The following is a 10,159-nucleotide window of genomic DNA, read 5'->3' on the forward strand; positions in this document are numbered from 1 at the left end:
CCCTTTATTCAAATTCCCGCTAAACATCTCTTTATGCCTAAGATGGTCTGAGTAATGAGTCGTGCCTTTGAGTGTGACTGTGTGTCTTTGAATGGTTATGTTTTAATACATCTGTAAAAAACAACAAAAAAAGGAGTCTTGTTGAAATAGCCACACCTCTTGCAATGGCAACTTAGGAAACATGAGATTTTTCTTTTGGGCGACTTATTTTTAAGTTTTTCCTGTAGTTGCCACCCCTTCTTTTTCCAACGGCCAGCAAGAGAAGGTTTGTGGCAGCCATGGTTTGGAGCAGCTCTTTGCTTTTACCAATCATGAGTTTAAAGAAAAAAAAGGAAACAATCTTGTGAACATGTTACACAATGTTCTTTTGGGGTAACATATATGAGAAAAGACAGAGTCACGAATAGGAGAAAGAACACCAATGTTTGTTAAATACCTGCTCTGGGCCAGGCAGGGGAAGGACCCAGTGCATGCTGTTCCAGACACTTAAAATACGGAATTGATTTAATATTCACAGTAAGTCTGGGAGAGAGGTGTTTTTATCCTCATTTTACAGATCAGTGAACTGAGAAGATGTTAAGAAGAGGACCGAGATGGTTAAGTAAGTTACAGAAGTGTGCATGGCTGACAAGTGGGGTGCTGGGATCAGACCACACTCTGATTGGATTCGAAGTCCATGCTTTTTCCAGCACGCTGCAGAAATGTTCAGCTCTTATGCCTGAAGCAGACTAGAGGTGGAAGCACAGCAAATTCGAGTTTGAACATCCAAGATAAGCAAACCCAATCCAGAGTGAAGAGTGGTGGTGAGCAGAAAACACTAAAAGAGAAAGGGCTCTTCTATTTTCCTCTTAGAGGACTTATGCACTATTTTGTTGTCCATCACACTGGGATTAAAACAGGCCTCTGCAAAGTAGTGCACGGATTATAAAGTCACCTTCCAGAGTAAGATTAAGCTTCTGGAAATCATGGATTCCTTTGCTAAATTGGAAGAATCTATGGGCCCTCTTTTTTTTTTTTTTTTAGGAAAATGCACACAAATTTATATACAATTTAAGGAAGATCCAGAAAACTCCCTCGTTTGAGGGAGGGGGACTAGACCCTTCAACGACAATCGTATGTGTGTGTGTAATTATATGTGCAATGAAGAGTCAGTCGAGGGAAAAGTAGAAAATATACCAATATTCCTGCAATTTTCTAACCCTTTATCCAGCTTTGTATTTAATCAATGGTACACTGCCATGTATTAACACAGCGAGGCTGCAAAGCCATGACGTGGACTCTGGTCCCTGCGCTGCTGTTTAGACTGTGTGACCTTGAAGAGTCACTTTCACTCTCTGGGCCTCATTCATTCATTTCAGCTGTGCCTTCCAGTGCACCAGAAGGTGAGCTGAGACGTCATCAAGGTTCCAAAACGGGTTCCACAAGGATTTCAACTTCAAAGAGCTCTCAGTATTGCAAGAGGCTTTAAATATAAACAAACAAGCATGAGTGATAGTAAAATGTTTAACAGCTGAGGAGCCATGGGCACTGTTATGGGTTGAACTGCATCCCCCTAAAAGATATGATCAAGTCCTAACGACCAGCCCCATAAATGTGACCCTATTTGGAAATGTGATCTTTGAAGATGTGATGAGTTGAGGTGTGGCCAGACCCTAATTCGATATGACAGATGTCCTTATAAGAGGGAAATCTGGAAACAGACACAGAAGGCCTTAAGAAGATGGAGGCAGAGGTTAGAGTGATGTATCTAGAAGCCAGGGAACTCTAATTATTCCTGGTAAACACAGAAGTTAGATGAGGCAAGGAAGGATTCTCCCTTACAGGTTTCAGAGGGAGCTTGGCCCTGCCCACAGCTTTTTTTTTTTTTTTTGTCTTTATTTTTTTAATGTTACATTCAAAAAATATGAGGTCCCCATATACCCCCTACCCCCTTCACCCCACTCCTCCTCCCATAACAACAACCTCCTCATCATGAGACATTCGTTGCACTTGGTGGATACATCTCTGAGCACCGCTGCACCTCAAGGTCAGTGGTCCACACCAGAGCCCACACTCTCCCACAGTCCACCCAGTGGGCCATGGGAGGACATACAATGTCTGGTAACTGTCCCGCAGCACCACCAAGTCCCGAAAATGCCCCCACATCACATCTCTTCCTCCTACTCCCTACCCCCAGCAGCCACCATGGCCACTTTCTCCACACCAATGCCACATTTTCTTCTATTACTAGTCACAATAGTTCATGAATAGAATATCAGTAAGTCCACTCTAATCCATACTCTATTCACCATCCTGTGGACCTTGGAATGGTTGTGTCCACTCCACATCTATTTCAAGAGGGGGCTTAGATTCCACTTGGATGATGGATGCAATTCTCCTGCTTTCAGTGGTAGGCACTCTTGGCTCCCTGGTGTGGTGGTTGACCTTCTTCACCTCCATGTCAGCTGAGTGGGGTAAGTCCAATAAACCAGAGTGTAGGAGTTGCAAGTCTGTTGAGGCTCAGAGCCTGGCTATCACATGGTCAGTCCAGAGATTCAGGTCCCCTGGGTATACACTAAACCCCAGAGCCAACTACAGATTCGGTAAAAGTAACAGGAGAGGCTTGTGAACAAAGATCACATCTGAGTCCAGCTCCATCACACAGAAACACAAACTCCAAAATAGGGCCAACTGACATGGCTCTGAACTCCATCTGCCATGACCATAGAACCTGTGGGTCTCTGTAGCCTTCAGAAGAACCAATTCCTGAGGTTGTATCTACTTTATCTGTCTCTGAGACTCTGCTGAGGTGTGCTTAAGGGCAACCCCTCTGATAACCTCTCGGCTCTTTTTGGAGACTCATAGCCACATAAACTCATTTGTCCTTTCCATTTCCCCCTTTTATTCAGGTCAAAAAGCATTTTTAACTCCTGGTGTTATATGTAGACTGAGATTGATTTCAGCCTTCCAGCCTCCAGAACTGTGAGGGAATAAATGTCTGTTCTTTCAAGTCACCCATTTGTGGTCCTTTATTACAGCAGTCCTAAGAAACTAAGACAGGCACCAGACACTGGTGCACTCGAACTGGGGCATTTAGCACAGACACAGTATGGCCCCACTAGTTAGCACGGCACAGAAAGACCATTGCCACAGGGTAGATGTGTTCAGGGTTCAGTGGGATTGCAGGGAAAGGAGCCGCTAAGGTCGCAGCTTCTACCTCTGTAGAAGGAGGGGCTAGATGAGAGCAGAGGCCAGCAAACCATGCCCGGCCCAGGCGCCAAAATCGACCTCCAGATCTTTCTGTAAACACAGTTTTATTGAAACACAGCCATCCTCATCTGCTCATGTATTATCTAAGGCTGCTTTCATGCTACAATGGCAGAGTTAAGTAGCTCCAATGGAGACTGTATGGCCCACAAAACCTAAAATCTATACTATCTGACCCTTTCCAGAAAAAAGTCTGATGATTCCTAAACTAGATCTAATTTTTCTTCCGTCATGAAATCTCCATAGCTCTATGAGTTAAGTAGAAAACACAATATGCACTAAATGTGGGATTCTTTAGAGGTTTCAGCAGAAAGTCTGTGCATCCTAAGCAGACAATGCTGGGACAACAGGGAGTGGAGACCAAGCCCTTGGAATATAGAATGTAGGTTGAGATTAGTCCTTTGGGGAAACTATTTTTATTCTGTACAGAATAGTTCTTCTCACTGTGGTAATGAAACCCACTAGGGAATTGTTCATATGTACCAGTTTGTGAGCATGTACTTGCAATTAAAAACAGTGAAGCTTCTAGGGAGTTGTGGTTGACAAATGCATTTAATTGTGTAACAACTGATCCACACACAGACTGAAGGGTCTAACTGAATGGTTAGAATAACTTGGAAATCACCAACCCTGTATGGGGTTTCTTCGCAAGCATAGAACTGGTCTGGCTCTGTGCAATGTTCTGACAATAGCAGGCTCTGGGAAGTTCCTGGGAGGATTGGATGAAGATTTGAACAAATGGAAAGACTGGCAGTGCTAAGCTGGGCTGCATTTCAATCAACTCCTGTATTCTTCCTACTTGACCCTCTTCCTCTTCTCAAACCAGCCTTTCTCAGTCTTCTCTCTTTTCTCTTTGAAATCAAGCTCCATTTCAATAGGTTTCTATTAGAACTCTGTAAATGATTGTATTATTGGCCTCAATTCTTTACCCTTCTCTGTATTCAAACGCTTTCCTAGTTCTCCCACTATTTTATTGGCAGAATGACAGAACATAGTTTCATGCTCTTTGATTTGGGGCTTGGTCATGTGATTTGTTTTGGGTGAAAGTGACAGAATGTGAACTCTGAGCCTAGACGTTAAGAAGTATTACATGTTCCCACTTGTCATTTGGTTCTTCTACCATCACTATAAGAAAAAAATGCCCACACTATCCCACTGGTCAAAGAAGGTTGAGAGACATATGGAGTAGCGTTACTCCAGCTCCTCAGCAGATAAGCAATGAGAAATAGAGCTGCCTCAGATGGTTGAAGCAGAGCCCTCAGCTGAGCACAGCCTAAAACAGCCAAATCCGTCAACCCACGGAAATGAGCATTATTTTTATTAAACTTTGGAGTGGTTTGTTACACAACAGAACTAATACAACATTCCACCAGATCCGGAAGGAAAGTTCTAGCAGAAAGCAAGAGAACTATTAAATGAAGGGCTGATGGAAAGTTTACCCACTGTGTTTAGAAGCAAACACTAACATGAATAGTCTCCTTTATTCATAGGTAGGAGGAAGGAGGAAGAAGAAGAGAATAAAATGGAGAGAGGGAAGGAAGGAAGAGAGAGAAGGTAGGAAGAGAGGGAAGGAGGGAAGAAGGGAGGGAGGAAGGAAATGGCACACTTGAGTAAAAGGGAAAAAATGTAGGCCTATAGCTTAAGAAAGGAGAGAGAACATAGCACTGAAGATGCAGAAGAACAGTACTATTTTGAAATATATATATCTAAGAAAGCAAAAATAAACTTTAGATCACTTCTCCTTGTAATGAAACTCAAGAAAATGAGGACTGTCAAGAATAAGAAATGAAATGTGAGATAAGACAACAGTATTCAGAATATGATCCAGAATATGTTTTGAAAACATCTCCCTTCTCTCCAGGCAGAACAGGCCATTCCTGACCCACTGTCCCCAACATACCTTATTCCCTCTGCTGGAGCCAGTCATGCAGTACCTGCTGTATTACAGTCTGGTAGGTGAGTTCCTGTGATGCTGTGGCCTCTTTGAAGGCCACCCTGTACCTAGCTAACTCCCTCTCCTGGTCTACTGTGACAAGACCTTTGGCAAATCCTGGGAAAGGCAGAAACACCCAGAAGCCGTCTATGGTGTTAAAATGACACCCAGAAACAAGATACTCCCTGTCACGAGTGCAAAGGGAAATGCCACAGAGATGGGCATGTGGCAAAGCTCTAGTGTTTGCTCTGTCCTGGGCATGTCATCATGATCTGGGGGAGGTTGGAACAAGAGCACATGGCCCCAGACACAAAGCAATGAATTTCTCCCCTCAGTATTATCAGTCATCACCTACCCAACACACTGTCCCACACACTCTCCTTCGGGGGTTTTCCTGAGCCATTGTAGGATGCAGAGATTAACAAGACCCCTGTAACATTGAGGGGTTTATTGTTCCAACATAACACTCAGGATTTCTCCTGTCTTCTCTGAGTGAGACTTCCCTGGGTGGCCCAGGAGAGCCCTCAGTACCACTGGCTTCTCACCTGGTGTTTAGAAGCTTTCAGAGCACCTGCAAAATAATAGGATTCAGCAGGCAGGTAGGGTGGGGTGGGAGCAGGGACCCAGCTGCAGAAAGAATCATGCTCCCAAGTCAGGAGGGTACGTACAAGAGAAGGAGCCAGATTTTCCTACCATCTTAGGACGTCACCTTCCAGTGTTCCAATTACATGTTAATCAACTGCTTTCTCTAACATCTTTTCTGCATGGTCTTACCTGTCATCATGGCAACATATGATCTTTGAACATTTGTTGAAAATGTGCCAGTTTTGGAGAAAGTGGTGATCAGGTGGAGCAACCTCTCCTCTTCTCAATTCCATCCCTGCACGCTCTTCCCTGGATGCATTTTCAACCTCAGGGGCTCCCATTTCCTGATCCCTCCATCATTCTTCCAAGACCAGGACAAGGCTATGCCCATGAGGATACATGGTTAGTAGAGTTCCGAGCTGAAGAAACGTGCCCCAGCTCTACCATTCAGAAGTCTGTTGACAGTGAGTACCTAGGGAATCAAGGGAGCGAGGAAGGGGAAGGGTGAGGTGGAAAGCCACAGGAAGCCTTCAGCATGGATTTTCCTTGAATTTCCTCCTCCCTCGCACAGCCTAATTCTCCAGCAGGGCTGGAGGTACTTCAGTGGCTGGCACAGAACCCACAAGTTCCTGGCTCACAAAGCCACGCCAGGTGACTCTTGCATTCCCCTCTACCCCCAAAGTTGTAAAGTCGGTGGACTGGCTATCTATCACTCTTAGCTGGGGGGGGGGGGGGGGGGGAGGAGTCTCTCATGAGGTTGCAGTTAAGATGCTGGCTGGGGCTGCGTTCATCTGAAGGCTTGATGGGGGTGCAGCTCCACTTCCAAGGTGGCTCATGGCAGATTAATGCTGATTGTTTGCAGGAGGCAAACATGAGCCTGTCCATAGATCTTCGTGACTGTCCTAATGGCATGGCAGTTGTCTTCCCCTAGAGCAAGTGATCCAAGAGGGCGCAAGGAGGAAGCCATATTGGCCTTTATGACCTACACTCAGGAGCCACAGGCCATCATTTTTCAATGTCCTATTGGTTGTACATAGCCCTATTCTATGAGGGAGGAAATTACCCAGAAGCATGTATACCTGGAGATGAGAATCATTGGGGGTCACCTTGGAAATGACTGCTACACCTAGGTATGAGATACTTGCCAAGTGAAGGAATTTTTCCATGAAATAATGAGGGCTAACATTTATCCCAGACTTGCTATGTTTTAGGCACTGTTAAAAGTGCTTTGCAGGGGAGCAGATGTAGCTCAAGTGGCTGAGCGCCTGCTTCCCATGTATGAGGTTCTGGGTTCAATCCCCAGTACCTCTTTTTAAAAAAGTGCTTTACATGTATTAACTCATTTAATCCTTTCAGCAGCCTATGAGGTAGATACTATTATCTTCACTTTATAGATGAGGAAACTGAAGCATTGAGTTGAAATAATTTGCCCAACATCAATCACTTAGTATGTAGAAAAGCCAGGATTGAAACCAAGGTAGTCTGGTCTCTGAAGCCATACTCGTAAGCGCTGCATCATCCTACCCTTGATGATGCTAAGACTTGCCCCCATGGCAAGGCTCACAATTGTTTGTGGAGGAAATTTCAAGGATGGGTGGGAGCCAAGGGAGGTGAGAGTGGCTTTTTTTTAAGGAGGTATTGGAGATTGACCCTGGGACCTTGTACATGGGAAGCAGGCGCTCAACCACTTGAGCTACACCTGCTCCCTCGTAGGTGGCTTTTTTGCTACTCTGCTAAGAATAGCACATTTGAGAGTCCAAGAGTTCTGGCTTTCTGGAAAGATACACATGATGACCCTCCCAGCATCTCACACTGGTGACAGTTGGCTCTCTGCCTCCACCAGCACATCCACAGGATAGTGTGTGGAACACTGCTGCAATCTAGCCACTTAAGCATGTCCACACCTTCCTGGAAAAGAATACAATTAACTTTTCCCTCTAAACAAACTTTCCAAGGCAGTCTATTAACAGTTATCTGCTAGCTGCCACCAGGGGATGCAGGCAGGCAGGAGGCACCTCACTCACCTCTGTTTGCTGAGTGTTGGGCAGTAAATTATAGATGAAAATCCAAGCTGCTCAGAACGACCCTGCCTGCACATTTGACCTCGGGAGGATGGTAAGCTGCCCCAGAAGAAAGCAACTGGAGGTCCCAGGAGCAATCCGTGGCCCCCAAAGCAGAGCAAGACGATGGTGGACCAGTAGTAGATTAGACACAGTTGAGAGTCTGCCCAGAGGCCAATTGCAAGGGTGTACCACAAGGGTGTCGCACTGCCAACCTCTGAGGGGACAATGAACGGGGTTTGTCAGGAAGAAAATTAAACCATGACTTGGAGCAGGTGTAGAGGATGCCGCCGGAGGAGTGGGGGCACTGCCGTCTTTGCTGCTTTGGCTCCTCAAAGCTTCTTTTCATTCTTTCTTTTTGGCTCAGGAGATGATTTAACATGTGGCTTCCAGCTGACTCTTGCAGGGAATTTGGATAAATGATGAGAAGACAGGTAACACCTGGACACTTTTATGCTGTTCCGTGTGGATAGAGGATGGGGCCAGATGGGCTCGCCCCTCTACGCCTTTATTTATGGAAGCCTTGCCTCACTTTCCAACAGGAAGAGAAAGAAAGAGAGAGGAGACAGACCAAGACAGACACAGAGAGACCAGAGAGAGAGGCAGAGAGACAGAGACAGAGACACACACAGAGAGACGCAGGCATACACAAAGAGTGACAGAAGGAACGAGAAAGCACAGGAAACAGTGTGTGAGTGAGTGAGTGGCTTCTGGCCAACCAATGAGTGTGGCCATGGTTACTGGGGCCCACCTCACCCTTCCAAAAACCCTCGGCTTGTGAAACCGAGGCATAGAGAGATTAAGTAACTTGCCCAAGCTTACTCAGCTTCGGAAGTGGCAGAACCAGGAATGCAGACCTAGGCGGTGTGGCTCCTGAGCCCAAGTTCATAACCACTGCTCTCCCCTGCCTTGCAGGGCAGGCGGATCCTTGATGTTATCTGATCCAGCGGTTCCCAAGCATCATTCCCTCTTACCCACCTTCATAATCTTTGACTATCTGTGGCCCACCAGTAAGGTTCTTTATTAACTTTTTTTTTCTTTAAATAATTCACCTATTTTTTTCTTTTTACTTAAAAACGCTTATTTTAAAAGGAATCTTAATATCCCTACCAGGGATAAACAACAACAACAACAAAAAATACAACCTAACATCATTTGCTATAAATAGAAAGGAAGTACAAAAATAAATTCAGTGAAAAGGATGTTATGAAATTTTAGCCAGGTGCTGTTGCCCACCCCAGTCCTGAAGTTGTTTTTCAGAATATAGGATTTAATAATTAATATTCATAATGACCTCCTGAGTCAAGGGCTGTGGACTCACTCTTTCCTCTGCCCCAAGTGCTACCTGCCTGCCTCGCTCACGACCTCAGGGCTTTGCTCAGTGAGGCCCACCCTGACCACTAGATTATATATTATATCCCACCCTGACTCTTGGAACTCTTCCTCTATTTTTTCCCCAAAGCACTTATCATCTTCTGACATTCTATTTGTTACCGAGCATCTCTCTACCTATCTAGCATCTATATATTCATCCATCCATCATCATCATCATCATCATGATCTAGCTATCGATCATTAGTGCTTTTGTTGGACTGCCCTTACTAGAATATAATCACCCTGAGGGCAGGGCAGTTCATTTTGTTCCCTGGTAGAGCCCAAGGCCTGAGCACATGGCTGGCACTCAAGAAATAGAATTATCTACTGACTGACCTCCAATTCTGCCTTACCAGGGAAAGACCAAATTGTAGTTAATAGACTTCAAAAACAGAGCCCTTGACACATACATGCACCCTTGTGGACATGGTATCATGTCAACGGGCACGTTGTTTTCATTCCTTGTTTTCATTCCTGGGGAGTGAAAACATCTTTCCATCTTTCCATCTCCAGCAGCGAGCCAGGCCCTTCCCTGTGCAGGCCTCCTCTCGTGGAGCACTGCCCATGAAAGAGCTGCTACACAGAAACAGATTTTCTTATTTTTTCCCATTTGTCCAATTTCCTTGGACTTTTCCGTCTTTCTTAGAGGATTCTTTGAAAAGCCATTTAAGAGCTAATTAGCCAGGATCTCTGTGATATGACTGACATCAGTACAGTAAGTATTGCAATTTACTCATCCCATGTCCATGGGCTTAAAAACCCCCAAAACTTGAAAGACAAAAGTTTCAAATTGGTAACCAAAAATGCCCTGCTTAACTTAAGGACTTTTTAGGACTGCTGTTACCATAGCAACTCAAAACCACTCTTGGTGGTCACTTTGTGTTCAATTCTATTGTGGCTAAAAATTACCTTAGCCTTGTGCCTATGCTCAGGCCGCCGCAGTAAAGCCCGCGTTACAGAA

This window comes from Dasypus novemcinctus, chromosome 6, assembly GCF_030445035.2.
Source record: "Dasypus novemcinctus isolate mDasNov1 chromosome 6, mDasNov1.1.hap2, whole genome shotgun sequence".
NCBI classification, from domain to species: domain Eukaryota; kingdom Metazoa; phylum Chordata; class Mammalia; order Cingulata; family Dasypodidae; genus Dasypus; species Dasypus novemcinctus.